Here is a 19,979-nt window from a genome sequence, read left to right as displayed (position 1 = left end):
CATAATGGTGAACAGGTGTACACAATCAGGACAAAACAAGTCAAACACCGAAACATAGATCGGTGGCAGCTAGTACTCCGGGGACGACGAACGCCGAAGCCTGCCCGAGCAAGGAGGAGGAGCAGCCTCGGCTGATTCTGTGACAGTACCCCCCCTTGACGCGCGGCTCCAGCCGTGCGCCGACCCGGCCTCGGGGACGGCCAGGAGGACGCGGAGCAGGGCGAGTCGGTTGACTCCGGTGGAAGTCCCTCAACATGGGATCTAGAATGTCCCTCCTGGGGACCCAGCACCGTTCCTCCGGACCGTACCCCTCCCACTCCACGAGATACTGCAGGCCCCCCGTCCGATGCCTCGAATCCAAGATGGAACGGACTGAGTACGCCGGTGCCCCCTCGATGTCCAACGGGTACCTCACTCTCCTGGAGTGGACCAGCCACCACCGGCCTGAGGAGAGACACATGGAACGAGGGGTTAATGCGGTAATTAATGGGCAGTTGTAACCTATAACATACCTCGTTCAATCTCCTCAGGACTTTAAAGGGCCCCACAAACCGCCGACCCAGCTTCCGGCAGGGCAGGCGAAGGGGCAGGTTTTGGGTCGAGAGCCAGACCCGGTCTCCCGGTGCATACACCGGAGCCTCACTGCGGTGGCGATCGGCGCTCGCCTTTTGCCGCCTGATGGCCCGCTGCAGATGTATATGCGCAGCGTTCCAAGTTTCTTCCGAGCGCCAAAACCACTCGTCCACCGCAGGGGCTTCGGTCTGGCTCTGATGCCAAAGTTGATAACCTAACACACACTGGAAAGGCGTAAGGTTAGTGGACGAATGGCGGAGGGAGTTTTGGGCTATCTCTGCCCAGGGAATATATCCCGACCACTCCTCTTGCCGGTCCTGGCAATATGACCTCAGAAACCTACCCACATCCTGGTTAACTCTCTCCACCTGCCCATTACTCTCGGGGTGAAAACCTGAGTTAAGGCTAATCGAGACCCCCAGACGTTCCATAAATGTCCTCCAGACTCTAGAGGTGAACTGGGGACCCCGATCAGACACTATATCCTCAGGCACCCCATAGTGCCGGAAGACGTGTGTAAACAGGGCCTCAGCAGTTTGTAGGGCAGTAGGGAGACCTGGCAGGGGAATGAGACGGCAGGCTTTAGAAAACCGATCCACAACGACCAAGATCGTAGTGTTCCCCTGGGAGGGAGGAAGGTCCGTGACAAATTCCACCGATAGGTGAGACCACGGCCGTTGTGGAACGGGTAGGGGTTGTAACTTCCCCCTGGGCAGGTGTCTAGGTGCCTTACACTGGGCGCACACCGAGCAGGAGGAAACATGAACCCTCACATCCTTAGCTAAGGTTGACCACCAGTACTTCTCACTAAGGCAGTGCACTGTCTGACCAATACCCGGATGACCAGAGGATGGTGACGTGTGAGCCCAGTATATCAAACGGTCGCGAACCTCGAGCGGCACGTACCTCCGACCCTCCGGACACTGTGGAGGAGTAGGGTCGGAACGTAACGCCCGCTCGATTTCCGCATCCACCTCCCACACCACCGGTGCCACTAAGCAAGACTCCGGGAGTATGGGAGTGGGCTCAATGGCTCTGTGTCATATAGTCGGGACAGGGCGTCTGCCTTAGCGTTCTGGGACCCTGGTCTATAGGTGAGCTTAAATACAAAGTGGGAAAGAAACATTGACCACCTTGCCTGGCGAGGATTCAGCCTCCTCGCTGCCCGGATGTACTACAGGTTACGATGGTCAGTCAGAATGAGAAAAGGGTGTTTAGCCCCCTCAAGCCAATGTCTCCACACCTTCAGGGCTTGAACCACAGCCAGCAGCTCCCTATCCCCCACGTCATAATTGCGCTCCGCCGGACTGAGCTTCTTAGAATAGAAAGCACAGGGGCGGAGTTTAGGTGGCGTACCCGAGCGCTGAGACAGCACAGCGCCGATCCCAGCCTCGGAAGCGTCCACCTCCACCTGAAATGCCAAAGAGGGATCCGGATGCGCCAGCACCGGAGTCGAGGTAAACAAGTCCTTCAGATGTTTAAACGCCCTGTCCGCCTCAGCTGACCACTGCAGGCGCACCGGACCCCCTTTTAGCAGAGAGGTAATGGGAGCTGCTACCTGTCCAAAGCCCCGGATAAACCTCCGGTAGTAATTGGCAAAACCCAAGAAGCGCTGCACCTCCTTTACCGTGGTGGGAGTCTGCCAATTACGCACGGCAGAAACGCGGTCAATCTCCATCTCTACCCCTGACGCGGACAACCGATGTCCCAGGAAGGAGATGGACTCCTGAAAGAACAGACATTTCTCCGCCTTCGCATACAGGTCATGCTCCAACAGTCTACCAAGCACTCGACGCACCAGGGACACATGCTCGGCTCGTGTAGCGGAGTATATTAGAATGTCATCAATATATACCACAACACCCTGTCCATGCAAGTCCCGGAAAATCTCGTCCACAAATGATTGGAAGACTGAAGGAGCATTCATTAACCCGTATGGCATGATGAGGTACTCATAGTGACCGGAGGTGGTACTGAATGCTGTCTTCCACTCATCTCCCTCCCTAATGCGCACCAGGTTGTACGCGCTCCTGAGATCCAATTTTGTGAAGAATCGCGCCCCGTGTAATGACTCCGTCATACTAGCAATCAGAGGGAGAGGATAGCTGCATTTGATGGTGATCTGATTTAGATCACGGTAATCAATACACGGGCGTAAACCCCCATCCTTCTTCTTCACAAAAAAGAAACTCGAGGACGCAGGGGAAGTAGACGGCCGTATGTACCCCTGTCTCAAAGATTCGGTGACATAGGTCTCCATAGCTGCCGTCTCCTCCTGAGACAGAGGATACACGTGACTACATGGAAGCGCAGCGCCTACCTGGAGGTCTATCGCACAATCCCCCTGTCGATGAGGTGGTAATTGAGTCGCCTTCTTCTTACTGAAGGCGAGAGCCAAATCGGCATACTCAGTTGGAATGTGCAAGGTGGGAACTTGGTTCGGGCTTTCCACCGTCGTTGCCCCTACGGAAACGCCTACACACTGCCCAGTACACTGATCAGACCATCCCTGGAGAGTTCTCTGCTGCCATGAAATGTTGGGGTCATGAGCTGTTAACCAGGGAAGCCCCAACACCACGGGAAACGCAGGAGAATCAATCAAATACAAACGTACTATCTCCTCATGACCCTCCTGCGTTTTCATCCGGAGAGGCGCCGTGACCTCCCTAATCAATCTTGACCCCAACGGGCGGCTATCTAGGGCATGAATGGGGAAGGGCACATCAACAGGTACGATAGGAATCCCTAACTTATAAGTGAACTGGCGATCGATAAAATTCCCAGCTGCGCCTGAATCTACTAGCGCCTTATGCTGGGAGTGAGGAGAAACCTCGGGAAACACCACTTTAATACACATATGATCAGCAGAGAGCTCTGGGTGAGTTGGGTGCCTACTCACCTGGAATGACTCATCAGTGCGTCGCCCACTGCCTCGATTCCTAGGAGACCCTCCCCAGCACCGACCAGCAGTGTGTCCTCTGCGGCCACAGTTGGTGCAGGGGACGGCCTCCCTCCTGGTCTCCCTCCTGGTCTCCCTAGCACCAGCACCCCCGAGCTCCATAGGGATCGGCTCGGAAGTGCTGGGGGATGGAATGGACGGCCCCGAATCCGGACGTCCGCGGGTAGCCAACAGGGTATCCAGGCGAATCGACATGTCCACCAGTTGATCAAAGCTGAGGTTGGTGTCCCTGCAGGCCAATTCCCGACGCACGTCCTCCCTCAGGCTGCATCTGTAGTGGTCGATGAGGGCCCTCTCATTCCATCCCGTGTTGGCAGCTAGCGTCCGGAAGTCCAGCGCGAACTCCTGCGCGCTCCTCCTCCCCTGTCTAAGGTGGAATAGACGCTCACCCGCCGCTTTACCCTCTGGGGGATGATCGAATACTGCCCGGAAGCGGCGGGTGAACTCTGCATAGCTGACCGTAGCGGCATCTATCCCACCCCATTCGGCGTTGGCCCACTCCAGCGCCTTGCCGGACAGACAGGAGATGAGGGCGGACACGCTCTCGTATCCCGAGGGCGCCAGGTGAATGGTTGCTAGGTAGAGTTCGACCTGGAGTAGGAAACCCTGACACCCGGCTGCGGTGGCATCATAAGCCCTCGGGAGCGAGAGCCGAATCCCACTGGACTCCGGAGATGGAACGATGGGTATGGCTGATGGTGGTGGTAACGTAGGAGGAGGTGTGGGCAAACCTCCACTCTCCCATCGCCTCAAGGTGTCCATCACCCCTTGCATGGTGGTGCCCAGGTGCTGGATCATGGCTCTTGGTGGATTACGTGCTCCTCCAGTGATCCACTTGGCACCGCCGATCCTGCTGACTCCATGAAGGTGTGTTATTCTGTCAGAATGCGACGGTGAAATGCGGTAGGTGAAGTCAAACGCAGGACACAGAGCTTACTGGAAACGTACTTTACTCGAAAGTAACCAGAGTAGAAAAACAATCTCCAAATAAGGAGGATAAACAACCCGCACACGAACACTGCAGATGATGAAATACAATAACACACAACACACAATGAACGACAGAGGGTTAAATAGGGAATACAATACAACATAATGGGGAACAGGTGTACACAATCAGGACAAAACAAGTCAAACACCGAAACATAGACCCTGGACGTAAACTGGGGACCCCGGTCAGACACAATGTCCTCTGGCACCCCATAGTGCTGGAAGACGTGAGTAAACAGAGCCTCTGCAGTTTGCAGAGCCGTGGGGAGACCGGGCAGAGGAAGGAGGTGGCAGGCCTTAGAAAAGCGGTCCACAACGACCAGGATGGTGGTGTTACCCTGAGAGAGGGAAGATCAGTTAGGAAGTCAATAGACAAGTGGGACCATGGCCGTTGTGGAACTGGTAAGGGATGGGAGGTGCCTAGGTGCCTTACTCTGGGTTCACACCGAGCAGGAGGAGACATATAGTACACCCTCACGTCCTTAGCTAAGGTAGGCCACCAGTACTTCCCGGTCAGACAGTGCGCTGTACGACTGATACCTGGATGACCAGAGGAGGGAGAAGCCCAATAGATAAGACGGTCACAGACAAGAGACGGCACGTACCGCAGGCCAGCTGGGCACTGAGGTGGAGATGGCTCTGTGCGTAACGCCCGCGCTATGTCTGCGTCCACCGCCCACACTGCCGGCACCACAACGGGAGTGTGGGGGTGTTGTCTATGGACCTCTCCTCTGTGTCGTACAGCCGTGACAGCGCGTCTGCCTTCACGTTCTTAGTACCTGGTATGTATGCAACGTGGAATCAAACCGGGTGAAGAACAAGGCCCACCTGGCCTGTCGAGGGTTCAGCCTCCTCGCTGCCCGGATGTACTCCAGGTTATGGTGGTTCCCGAGTGGCGCAGTGGTCTAAGGCACTGCATCGCAGTGCTAGCTGTGCCACTAGAGATCCTGGTTCGTATCCAGGCTCTGTCGTAGCCGGCCGCGACCGGGAGACCCATGGGGCGGCGCGCACAATTGGCCCAGCGTCGTCCAGGGTAGGGGAGGGAATGGCCGGCAGGGGATGTAGCTCAGTTGGAAGAGCATGGCGTTTGCAACGCCAGGGTTGTGGGTTCGATAAAAAAATAATGTATGCACTAACTGTAAGTCGCTCTGGATAAGAGCGTCTGCTAAATGACTAAAATGTAAATGTAAATGTCAGTCCAGACGAGAAAAGGGTGTTTCGCTCCCTCGAGCCAGTGCCTCCACGCGGTCAGGGTTCTGACCACCGCCAACAGCTCCCGATCACCAACGTTGTAGTTCTGCTCCACCGGGCAGAGCTTCTTCGAGAAGAAGACACAGGGGCGGAGCTTGGGTGGCGTGCCCGAGCGTTTGGGATAGGACAGCGCCTACCCCTACCTCGGACGCATCCACCTCCACTACAAACGGCAATGATGGATCGGGATGGGCCAGTACCAGGGCTGAGGTGAACAGAACCTTTAGGTTACTGAAAGTCCTGTCAGCCTCAGTAGACCAGCGGAGCCGGGATGGCCCACCCTTCAACAGAGAGGTGATGGGAGCTGCGACCTTGCCAAAGCCCCGGATAAACCTCAGATAGTAATTGGTAAAGCCAATGAAGCACTGCACCTCCTTCACCGTGGTTGGGGTCGACCAATTCCGCATGGCGGAAATGCGTTCTCCCTCCATCTCCACACCTGAGGTGGTGATGTGGTATCCGAGGAAGGAGACGGACTGTTGGAAGAACAGACACTTCTCTGCCTTGGCATAAAGGTCATGTTCCAACAGTTGGGCCAGCACTCTGCGAACCAGGGACACATGCTCGGCGCGCGTAGTAGAATACACCAGAATGTAATTGATGTAGACCACCATACCGCGACCAAGCATGTCCCGAAACACCTTGTTCACAAAGGACTGGAAGACTGATGGAGCATTCATCAACCCGTACGGCATCACCAGGTATTCGTAATGCCCTGTGGTTGTACTGAATGCTGTCTTCCACTCGTCCCTTTCTCGGACACGCACCAGGTTGTACGCACTCTGGAGATCTAATTTCGTGAAGAAGCGTGCTCCATTGATTCGATAACAGAGGAGATGAGGGGTAGAGGGTAACTGTAGCGAATGGTTGTTTGATTAAGTGCCCGGTAATCAATGCAAGGGCGCAGACCTCTGTCTTTCTTAAAAGAAACTCGAGGAGGCGGGTGAAGTGGAGGGACGTATGAACCCCTGGCGCAGGGACTCGGAGACGTATGTCTCCATAGCCTCCGTTTCAGCCTACGATAGGGGATATACATGACTCCTGGGAGGCACAGCGTCTAACCGGAGGTTATTCGCACAATCCCCCACATTTAGAAAATGCGTGCACCAAATCAAGGTATTCGGGGGGAATGCGCACGGTGGAGGTAGTGTCTGGACTTTACACCATGGTTGGACCAACGGAAACAGCTAGACACCTACCCTGACACTCTCGCGACCACCCCGTGAGAACCCTCTGCGGCCATGAAAAGGTGGGGTTGTGTAGTGCTAGCCAAGGAAGGCCCAACACAACAGGGAAATCAGGGTACTCAATAATAAAATAAAATAAAGTGATTTGCTCCCTATGGGTCTCCTGCGTAATCATCGTGACTGGTGCTGTAACCTTCCTAACAAAACCTGACCCTAATGGTCAACTGTCAAGTGCTTTGATGGGCAATGGAATGGACAAGGGAACCAATGTAATACCTAGACTGTGAGCTAAAGACCTGTCCATAAACTTCCCAGCTGCACCTGAATCGACCAGCGCCTTACACTGGGGAACTACCGTGTGCTCAGGGAAGTTGATGTGTATGGTGAAGTGCGCAGCAGAGGGCTCTGAACGAGTGAGAGTTTGCGCTACCTGGGGTAACGCAAGAGTGCCCTACCTGCCGCCTCCAGACCCAGAAGAACTCTGATGACAGCGTGCAGCAGAATGTCCTCTCCTTCCACAAGAGTGACACTGGAGCTGTTGTCCTTCGGTGAAATGGGCAGGCCCCTTCCAGGACATCCTCTGGAAGCCAGCAGGTTGTCCAACCGGATGGCCATGTCCGCCAGCTGGTTGAAAGTCAACGTGGTATCCCGGCAGGCTAGCTCCCTTCAGACGTCCTCCCGCAGGCTGCACCGGAAGTGGTCGATGAGGGCCCGCTCGTTCCACCCGGACCCCGCCGCTAGAGTATGAAACTCCATGGCAAAGTCCTGTGCGGTCCTCATCCCCTGCCTCAGATGGACCAGGTGCTTGCCGGCCTCTCTTCCTTCGGGGGGATGATCGAAGACTGCCCGGAAGAGGCGAGCGAACACCCTGTAGTTGTCCAATGCGTCTCCTCCTTCACTCCATGCCACGTTGGCCCACTCCAGGGCTTTCTCCGAGAGGCAGGAGACGAGGGCGGACAGTTTCTCCCACTCCCTGGCAGGGGGCCGCTGTTCCATTGTATTCCCTCGGTAGGGATAGGTGAATCCCTTGGGTGCTGGGGTGTGGGTGGCTGGATCCGGTCACTCAGCTGGTCCCAAATGGTCGGGTCCTCTCCTCTCCAGGCGTTGGACGACCTGGAGATCCCGATCCATTCCTTCGCCCAATCTGGCTAGCATGTTGGAGTGCTCCCGGACCCGCGCCACGACTCCAGTATTTCTAACTGTTTAGCAGATGGCCAACACACCACATTAGAGTTGGTAAGTGCATGAGAAAACAATACATTTACTAATTCAGTTTCTGATTCTTTGTCTCATTTGGAACTCCATTAGTCCAGTAGTCTACTAGTTAAAGGTGAGTAGGTTGTCTTTTACTATTAGAATATATAATTTGCACTATTTTGTCGCTGAACTTTGCCCATCTCATCTGTCTCCTGTCCTCCCCAGTTAAGACAGAGAGCCTGTAAACAACAGTGAGACTACCACTGAAGGCAGCACTGGACAGCTATGCAGGCGAAGGTAACACCACACACAGTTTCAGCCTCTCATTTCTCTCTTCATAACGGAGCCTAACACACATACATACTCACAGATATAGTTGGAGTACCAGCCATATTAAAACCAACTATCACCAAGTTACCATTGCAGAAATCCGTTTCCCTTCACACCAATACACATACAGTTGAAATCGGAAGTTCACATACACCTTAGCCAAATACATTTAAACTCAGCTTTTCACAATTCCTGACATTTAATCCTAGTAAACATTCCCTGTCTTAGGTCAGTTAGGATCACCACTTTATTTTAAGAATGTGAAATGTCAGAATAGTTGTAGAGAGAATGATTTATTTCAGCTTTTATTTATTTCATCACATTCCCAGTGGGTCAGAAGTTTACATACACTCAATTAGTATTTGGTAGCATTGCCTTTAAATTGTTTAACTTGGGTCAATTTAAATAGTTTAACTTGGGTCAATTTACTAGGACATTTAATCCTAGTAAACATTCCCTGTCTTAGGTCAGTTAGGATCACCACTTTTATTTTAAGAATGTGAAATGTCAGAATAGTTGTAGATAGAATGATTTATTTCAGCTTTTATTTATTTCATCACATTCCCAGTGGGTCAGAAGTTTACATACACTCAATTAGTATTTGGTAGCATTTCCTTTAAATTGTTTAACTTGGGTCAATCGTTTCGGGTAGCCTTCCACAAGCTTCCCACAATAAGTTGGGTGAATTTTGGGCCATTCCTCTTGACAGAGCTGGTGTAACTGAGTCAGGTTTGTAGGCCTCCTTGCTCACACACGCTTTTTCAGTTCTGCCCACACATTTTCTATAGGATTGAGGTCAGGGCTTTGTAATGGCCACTCCAATACCTTGACTTTGTTGTCCTTAAGCCATTTTGCCACAACTTTGGAAGTATGCTTGGTGTCATTGTCCATTTGGAAGACCCATTTGCGACAAAGCTTTAACTTCCTGATTGATGTCTTGAGATGTTGCTTCAATATATCCACATAATTTTCCTTCCTCATGATGCCATCTATTTTGTTAAGTGCACCAGTCCCTCCTGCAGCAAAGCACCCCCACAGCATGATGCTGCCATCACCGTGCTTCACGGTTGGGATGGTGTTCCTCGGCTTGCAAGGACCCCCTTTTTCCTCCAAACATAACGATGGTCATTATGGCCAAAGAGTTATATTTTTGTTTCATCAGACCAGAGGACATTTCTCCAAAAAGTACGATCTTTGTCCCCATGTGCAGTTGCAAACCGTAGTCTGGCTTTTTTATGGCGGTTTTGGAGCAGTGGCTTCTTCCTTGCTGAGCGGCTTTTCAGGTTATGTCGATATAGGACTCGTTTTACTGTGGATATAGATACTTTTGTACCTGTTTCCTCCAGCATCTTCACATGGTCCTTTGCTGTTGTTCTGGGATTGATTTGCACTTTTCGCACCAAAGTACGTTCATCTCTAGGAGACAGAACGCGTCTCCTTCCTGAGCGGTATGACGGCTGCGTGGTCCAATGGTGTTTATACTTGCGTACTATTGTTTGTACAGATGAACGTAGGACCTTCAGGCATTTGGAAATTGCTCCCAAGGATGAACCAGACTTATGCAGGTCTACAAATTTTTTTCTGAGGTCGTGGCTGATTTCTTTGGATTTTTCCATGATGTCAAGCAAAGAGGCACTGAGTTTGAAGGTAGGCCTTGAAATACATCCACAGGTACACCTCCAATTGACTCAAATGATGTCAATTAGCCTATCAGAAGCTTCTAAAGACATGAAATAATTTTCTGGAATTTTCCAAGCTGTTTAAAGGCACAGTCAACTTAGTGTATGTTAACTTCTGACCCACTGGAATTGTGATACAGTGAATTGTACGTGAAATAATCTGTCTGTAAACAATTGTTGGAAAATTACTTGTGTCACGCACAAAGTAGATGTCCTAACCGACTTGCCAAAACTATAGTTTGTTAACAATACATTTGTGTAGTGGTTGAAAAACAAGTTTTAATGACTCCAACCTAAGTGTATGTAAACTTCCGACTTCAACTGTAAGCTGTTCATGTGATGTCACCATTACTCTCACTCTTGTTACAAAATATGTCTTTACTTTTACCATATTTATTCAAAATCTAGTATTTTCTTTCTCCTAGGAATATTATTTTATGCAGTGCTGGTGAAATAGACAAACAAACACGTCGGCTGTTGCTTCATTGGATAATACAATTTCCGTGCAACCTTATATGTCATTATTTTTATTTTTTTTATATCTCGTGCAATCTGTCTATTTTTGTCCTACATTAATTTCTCTGAAGGATGAGGAAGGAATACAGCAGGTTGTCCTACAGGAAAATGGCCCTGGACATCTAGTGGAATTACCTGCCGGACTCTTACCTATAGGATATCCCACAAGATTTTTGGCCCATTTTAGTATAGGACAATTCCTGCAGGATTTATTTGAGGGCTATCTGCAGGATTCCTGCAGGATTGTTTTCCTGAAGGACAACCTGCATGATTCCTACAGGATTGTTTTCCTGAACAACTTGTCCTACAGGAAGTGGCCTAGAAAATCCTGTGGGATATCCTGAAGGATTCCTTCAGATTTTTTCATGCAGGATTCCTGTAGGACTTTTTTGTAAGGGCTACCCGCACTTTATCTGCGAGCTATAGGCTAGAGCGCATGTGCCAAGTCCAAAGTGGGCACATTTGCTATATAACGCAACAGTTTTTGTGACAGAACCATCAGTAAAGTTGAAAATGCAATGGAAACCCATTTAACTTGTATTTTTCATTTGGTACATGGGAATTTAACAGCAAAACATATTTTTATATGCAATACTTCATCACGCACAGTCTTTTTATCCGCAAAAAGTAAGTTTGATGGAAACATCTTTGGTGGGAAAATGCGCATATTGTTTTATGCAGATTTTTGAATATTCACAAATTAGATGCAAACCTAGCTAATGAGGTTAATTAAAAGGACCCATGCATCCCCTTGCGTATTGTGTCAAAACAAATTGTATTTAGGTGACAGTACAAACTTACTTGTAGCAAGGAACTGTACAGTATTAGTCTTGAAATCCAATATTTCTGTCATCTACAGATAAAGCTATAATATCATAGATTAATTAATAATAATGCATTAAGATAGCAGACATTGGATCATATGCCTATATTACAAGTCAAGTGCCAATAATAAATTACACCCCACAGCAATAAGGCTCAATGGATAGAAGAATCTCACCATTCCATGTGAAGAGTTGAACTCTATCTCCATGAGTTCATGATTATTTCTTGCCATGATTGAATATTCATTAGACAGTCACAATAGTATGTTTGGTAAAATTCCCTATAAAACCCTCTTCATAATGCATTATGAGCCCATTTAGAACGCCTTATGAGCTATGCATAATGCAGAAATGAAGACACACATCCATCAAAAATGCCCAGTGGAGGCCTGCAAGCTCTTTCCCTTAAGTGGAAGGCAAAACACAGCAGTTCAATCAATGGCTGATTAATCATTCTAATTTCATTACTTTTAGGCCAAGCATTATTATAATCACAACCCACCCAGGCATTCAATAAAGCATTGTTCACTGCAGGCATGGCAGGCTGCTCGGAATCACTCTGATGTGGCTTCAGTCTGATGCCATTTCTCACCACACTCAATTTACTCCCCATTTTTATGCCATGTCGTCATGAATTTCCTCTCCCATCTTTGACCAATATGCTTAATTGTTAACCAGAAATGTTAACCAGAAATGAGTTCATATTGAGATAAAAATGGCTGCATTGGACCTTTAAGACACTACAGTCTAGAGAATACGTCTAAGGATAACCACACAAAATGTCATACATTTTTTATGACGATAGTATGATAAACTAGCAAAAATATACATTTTCATTAACTTTTTGATGTTTTTATTTTTACTTTTTGAAAATACTAATATTAATGGACCAAAATACCAAACAAGTCTCATAATTGATAAGTAGATGCAAAAATTTCATTTTAGGTTATTTACATTTACATTTACGTCATTTAGCAGATGCTCTTATCCAGAGCGACTTACAAATTGGTATGGGCCTTAACATGAACTCAGAGTAACACTGAAAAATCTGTCAATATCAGGACAACATATTCACATAGCTTTTTCGGTGTCTTTTACAAACTGTACCAGTAAATGGGGTCACAATAGCTTTGCAAACATGATCTTCTGATGTTCTCCATATATGCCCTTACAAAACTGTATTTGTTGCGGCAAATTTCCCACAAGTTTGTGGCAAATTTGCTGCAAACTAAATGGTGTGCCACAAAATGTTACCAGAAGTTTGCAAATGTTAGCCACCAGTGGTGACTCTGCGGCAAACCTGTGGCAACAATATTTATTGCAACTATTGGCAAACAGTTTACCAAAAGCCGTTTCAGGTGAACACATGAGTTCCAAAAACAGTAACCGTTGACGACCAATCAGGGGGATTAGAAAAATCTGTTGGAAAATGGAAACCAAGCTATCTAGCTAGTTACCTACAGTACCAAAGTTGTCCAGTGAGTGTCTAACTTATTAATTTAACTTCCTAATAAACTTTAAAATGTTGTTAGCTAATTGATGCATAGTTAGCAATGTCATGTTTTATGTGATAGAGTGAAACACATTTAGCTGATACTAGTTTCAATCGGTCAGCGCCACTGACTGGCTAGCGCTTAGCTAGCTGGCTAGCACGTAGGTTGCTAACATTTCATATTATATTTTTGCACCATTAATGTGCTAGCTAGCTAGCTAAGTAATAATTTGCCAACTTGAATACGTTGCTGTCTTTTAATACCAATATAAATGTCAATATGCTAGTGTCACTGTTCAGAAGCATGTTAGCTAGCACAACAGCTAAGGTAGCAACAATATGACATCAAAGCAAAACTTCACTTTTGCAAATGGATACCCTTCCCCTACCCGTGGTGTTGGAAGAGGCTGTGTTGAGAGGAGGATGCATCAATTCCCTGGAAATATGTTTGTGGTCCACTCACTCATAACACTTTTGTTGAGTGATAAATCAATGTATCGTCTTCAAGCTTGATAAAGTAAGCAAATGCATGTATTCATATCATAAATGTAGCCCATACATTCATTCTTTGTAACAATTAGGTATTTCATTGCTTTAAACTTGTAGCTAGCTCATCTTGATCATGTGTTGTTTCCTTATCTCTTTCTAAAAGCAATCAGTTACAAGGCAAAAAGACAGATTGAGGCCTTCAATCAAACTGAGGACAGAGAAATATGTGTGCACCAGGTCAAGGCTTCTTGCATGCATGGCTTTGAAATGTAAGTTAACAATAATTCATTTTGGAAAAATAATATGAATTTCCATATTAGGCTAAACTGAATTTTACAGATTACAACCTCTCACTTTCAGTTATTTGAAAAGGAAATAATCTCCCAAATATCACTATTTCTAAAACAAGCCATAGAAAGTTGGTTGCAATTTCAATTTAATCCTCCAGAAACTACAGAACAAATAATGCAACAAATATTGTGGTTAAACTCAAATATACTAATTGATAAAAAAAAACATTCTTTTTTTAATAAAAAAAAAGTATAATCTTCGTAAATGATATCATAGGTAGGACTGGTGGAGTTATGTCGCACATGCAGCTAACAAAAACATATGGAAATGTCTGCTTTACCCAAAATTACAACCAAATAATGGCAGCATTACCGCAAAAATGGAAGAGGAAAGTGAAAGGGGGACAAAGTAAGGAACTTGTCTGTCGGCCCTGCATTAAAGAACATACAGTGGGGGAAAAAAAGTATTTAGTCAGCCACCAATTGTGCAAGTTCTCCCACTTAAAAAGATGAGAGAGGCCTGTAATTTTCATCATAGGTACACGTCAACTATGACAGACAAATTGAGAGAAAAAAATCCAGAGAATCACATTGTAGGATTTTTAATGAATTTATTTGCAAATTATGGTGGAAAATAAGTATTTGGTCACCTACAAACAAGCAAGATTTCTGGCTCTCACAGACCTGTAACTTCTTATTTAAGAGGCTCCTCTGTCCTCCACTCGTTACCTGTATTAATGGCACCTTTTTGAACTTGTTATCAGTATAAAAGACACCTGTCCACAACCTCAAACAGTCACACTCCAAACTCCACTATGGCCAAGACCAAAGAGCTGTCAAAGGACACCAGAAACTAAATTGTAGACCTGCACCAGGCTGGGAAGACTGAATCTGCAATAGGTAAGCAGCTTGGTTTGAAGAAATCAACTGTGGGAGCAATTATTAGGAAATGGAAGACATACAAAGCCTACCATCAGTAACACACTACGCCGCCAGGGACTCAAATCCTGCAGTGCCAGACGTGTCCCCCTGCTTAAGCCAGTACATGTCCAGGCCCGTCTGAAGTTTTCTAGAGTGCATTTGGATGATCCAGAAGAGGATTGGGAGAATGTCATATGGTCAGATGAAACCAAAATATAACTTTTTGGTAAAAACTCAACTCGTCGTGTTTGGAGGACAAAGAATGCTGAGTTGCATCTAAAGAACACCATACCTACTGTGAAGCATGGGGGTGGAAACATCATGCTTTGGGGCTGTTTTTCTGCAAAGGGACCAGGACGACTGATCCGTGTAAAGGAAAGAATGAATGGGGCCATGTATCGTGAGATTTTGAGCAAGGGCATTGAAGATGAAACGTGGCTGGGTCTTTCAGCATGACAATGATCCCAAACACACCGCCCGGGCAACGAAGGAGTGGCTTCGTAAGAAGCATTTCAATGTCCTGGAGTGGCCTAGCCAGTCTCCAGATCTCAACCCCATAGAAAATCTTTGGAGGTAGTTGAAAGTCTGTGTTGCCCAGTGACAGCCCCAAAACATCACTGCTCTAGAGGAGATCTGCATGGAGGAATTGGCCAAAATACCAGCAACAGTGTGTGAAAACCTTGTGAAGACTTACAGAAAACGTTTGACCTGTGTCATTGCCAACAAAGGGTATATAACAAAGTATTGAGAAACTTTTGTTATTGACCAAATACTTATTTTCCACCATAATTTGCTAATAAATTCATAAAAAATCCTACAATGTGATTTTCTGGATTTTTTTTTTCATTTTGTCTGTCATAATTGACATGTACCTATGATGAAAATTACAGGCCTCTCTCATCTTTTTAAGTGGGAGAACTTGCACAATTGGTGGCTGACTAAATCCTTTTTTTCCCCACTGTAATTGGTTAAAGAAAATGGTGATAAATAAAAAAAAAGTATACCAAAGGATTGACAGCTGTCCCATATAGATTGCAAAATAGTTGGGAAGAGATTTTGACGTACTGATTCCATGGCATGGTGTTTATGAACTGATGCGCAAAACGACGCCGTATTCAAAACTTAGAATTTTTCAATTTAAATTATTATATAAAATTCTTGCTACCAATAGAATGTTATTAATATGGGGGATACAATCTTCCCAGCTCTGCAGATTTTGCTGCGAAGAGACAGAATCATTCGATCATTTGTTTTGGTACTGTCCATTTGTAGCTTGTTTTTGGACACAGGTCCAGGAATGGCTAAAGGATTGCAATATTTACCTGGAGCTAACCCTGCAGATAGCACTACTGGGTGAACTGGAAAGTCATAGTCAATCGATCAATAATATAATAATACTTTTAGCAAAAATGTTTATTTTCAATTTACAATCTGTAGAAACAATGAGAATAGAAGGGTTCAGAACTTTTGTGAAACATCACAGTACAGTTGAAAATATATGGCAAATGGAAATCCAATATGGATGGTGTTAAGAAAATTGGAGGTGTTGAATGGAGCTGAAGGATGGGACTAATAACAACTAACAACTAATAACAACAAGATAACTAATGCAAAGCATACTGTGTCCATAATAAGTATATAGGTTCTAGGTTGAGAGCTTTTGTGAAAGAGCATAGTTAGAAAGATATGGTATATAGAAGCAAACCGGATGGACATCATGAAAATGATCGGAGTGGTTGAGGGTAGAGGAAGTTCATGAGTAAAAACAAACAAATATAATTATTGTAAAATTGTCTGTGTCCATATAATGTATATAGTATGTATACGCTGGAAGTAGAGGCCTAAGCATTGTTGTTCACTATTTTACTCCAATTAGGGAAGTGGTGGTGGGGTTGGAAAGTAATAAAGGGAAATATATATATTTTTAAGGATATGTATATATATGTATTTATATGTATGTCTGTGTATATGTATGTATGTATGTATGTATGTATATATATATATATATATATATGCGAGAGAAAAAACATATGGGGGATTGGAAGTAATGCAGACAATTACATTGATGGAAGTTACAATCTATCTGCAATATTAAAGCTGATGTACCCCCAAGCCTTATACACCTGAGTCAGGAAGAAGAGACAACTAGTAGACGGCTGTCTCTTAATGATGAAGTCCCCAGTCTAGATTGAATATCATAGTTAGTTGATTAGTTTGAATCAATATTGTACACTGTGGCTCTCTAGGAACAGTTGGCCACACATTTAAAGGTAGATTTAGTAGGCCTAAGTTCTAGTTTATGCTAGCTACATCGTTTGTTTATATAGCATTTATACAAAGCAGAAACATTGTTCCCTTGCTGAAAAATATATAGAATGCTAGTTTCAGTGAGAAGCATAGCAACATCAAGGCAACTTTGTAACAGATTACCCTGTTTTTCCAAAGCCAAACCCGCCCATTAGCCGCTGAGTCCACCTTTTAAGATGCCGAAATAGAAAATGTTTTCAGTAATTGTCTTCAGTATCCTAATTTCGTTTTGTTTTTGTGTTTTCTGATTGTTTCAGTGCATGATTTCAACAAGCTTTGGACGAAGGACTTCCACAGGGCTGCCATCTCCAAAGTTCACTCAAAAATGCAATAGTTATGAACTGGGTTTGATTTAATTTTTAGTTGTTTGAACATTTTGTTAATTCTCTTTTAAACTTCCATTGGTCGAAAGCTATTGCTCAGTTATCACTTGGCTCGTGTACATTTTGTAGTTACCCCTTTAAGCACCCTAAGGTCAATATCCCCATAGTGTTCACATTTCTCTCATGTAAATGTTATAGCTACATAAAAATGTTAAATAAACAATTTATTTGGGAAATATTCAGTATTTGCTAATTTCTTCATTAGCATGCTAATTATTTCATGTTGTATTGGATTTATTTGTATCTGTTAAGACATTGAATACATGTTGTTTAGTATATTTACTACATTTAGTATGTTTTGTTTAGTTTTCTCTGTGAGAAGCAAGTTAATTTGAAGTTATATGTGATTTGTGTTATGTAGATACAGCATTTCAATGTTGTTAACACACAGTAACCAAAAAACAGATCTCATTTGCATATTCATACTGAGTTTGCAGCAACATTGCAGCAAACAGTAAAATGTTCGCCACAAGTTTCCCAGAATTGCAAATTTGCCGCAACTGTTTGCCACAAAACTAATTTGCATGTGAAAATATGAGCTTGCCACAAATCTGCGGCAAATTGGTCAAAGGTTTGCCACAACTGTTTGCCAGCAGCCTGTTTTTTCGGTAAGGGTATTTAGTTATCCAAAATGATACTGTATTTGAAGATAGACCTCAGCTATATTCTGTAAGCATTCACAGCTTACCCTCTTTGTTGTTTCATAGAAACAGACCTAAACCAAAATGTTTGCCATGTTGTGTTCACCTTCCAAGAGATAGCAGTTCAAAGGTGGCAGCCATGTGTCTGACATCGATAAATAATAATGTTTGTTTCTATTCTTCCATCAAATGTTCAGTTGGATTGTGAGAAGAACGGAGCAGAAAAGGAGAGAAGATACAGTGGCTTGCGAAAGTATTCACCCCCCTTGGCATTTTTCCTATTTTGTTGCCTTACAACCTGGAATTAAAATTGATTTTTTGGGGGTTTGTATCATTTGATTTACACAACATGCCTACCACTTTAAAGATGCAAAATAAAAAAAATTGTGAAACAAACAAGAAATAAGACCAAAAAAAACAGAAAACTTGAGCGTGCATAACTATTCACCCGCACCAAAGTCAATACTTTGTAGAGCCACCTTTTGCAGCAATTACAGTTGGAAGTCTCTTGGGGTATGTCTCTATAAACTTGGCACATCTAGTCACTGGGATTATTATTATTTTAAATTTTTTTCTGGGGGAATGGATCAGCTTAATATTGCAGATAGATTGTATCTTCTATCAATGTAATTGTCTGCATCACTTCCAATCCCCCATATATTTTTTTAAATATATATACTCCCCTTTATTACTTTTCAACCCCACCATCCTTTCCCTACTTGGAGTAAATTAGTGAACAACAATGCCCAGGCCTCTACTTCCGGTCTATACTTACTATCTACACCTTATGGACAGAGTTAATTTTACAATAATTCTATTATATATATATATATATATTATTATTATTTTTTTTGCTCCTGAACTTCTTCTACTCTCAACCTCTCCGATCATTTTCATGATGTCCATCCGGTTTGCTTCTATATGCCATATCTTTCTAACTGTGCTCTTTCCCAAAAGCTCCCAACATACAACCTATATACTTATTATGGACACAGTATGCTTACATTATTAGCTATCTTTGTTATTATTTGTTGTTATTTGTTATTAGTCCCATCCTTCAACTCTATTCAATACCTCCCATCTATCTCTTAACACCATCCATATAGGATTTCTATTTGCCATATATATTTCAACCGTACTGTGATGTTTTACAAAAGTTCTGAACCTTTCTATTCTCATTGCTTCTACAGATTGTGAATTAAAAATAAACATTTTTGCTAAAAGTATTATTATATTATTGATTGATTGACTATGACTTTTCAGATCACCCAGTAATGCTATCTGCAAGGTTAGCTCCAGATAAATATTGCAATCCTTTAGCTCCTGGACCTGTGTCCAAAAACAAGCTACAAATGGACAGAACCAAAACAAATGATCTAATGATTCTGTCTCTTCACAGCAAAATCTGCAGAGCTGGGAAGATTGTATCCCCCATATAAATAACATTCTATTGGTAGCAAGAATTTTATATAATAATTTCAATTGAAAGATTCTAATTTTTGAATCCGGTGTCGTTTTGCGTGTCAGTTCATAAACACTATGCCATGGGATCGGTACGTCAAAGATCTCTTCCCAACTATTTTGCAATCTATATGGGACGGCTGTCAATCCTTTGGTCCTTAAGTGAAACTGATATACTTTTTTATTTATCACAGTTTTTCTTAACCAATTATGTTATTTAATGCAAGGCCGACAGACAAGCTCCTTACTTTCTCCCCCTTCCACTTTCCTCTCCCACTTTTTTTAAGGCTGCAATTATTTGGTTGTAATTTTGGGTAGAGCAGACATTTCCATATGTTTTTGTTAGCTGCATGTGCGACATAACTCCACCAGTCCTACCGATGATATCATTTACGAAGATTATACCTTTTTTAAACATTCTGTCAAAAAATAAAGTTTTTTTGTCAATTAGTATATTTGAATTTAACCACAATATTTGTTGCATTATTT

This window comes from Coregonus lavaretus (genome assembly GCF_964263955.1).
Source record: "Coregonus lavaretus genome assembly, chromosome: 17".
Taxonomy (NCBI): domain Eukaryota; kingdom Metazoa; phylum Chordata; class Actinopteri; order Salmoniformes; family Salmonidae; genus Coregonus; species Coregonus lavaretus.
This window is presented reverse-complemented; position numbering follows the sequence as displayed.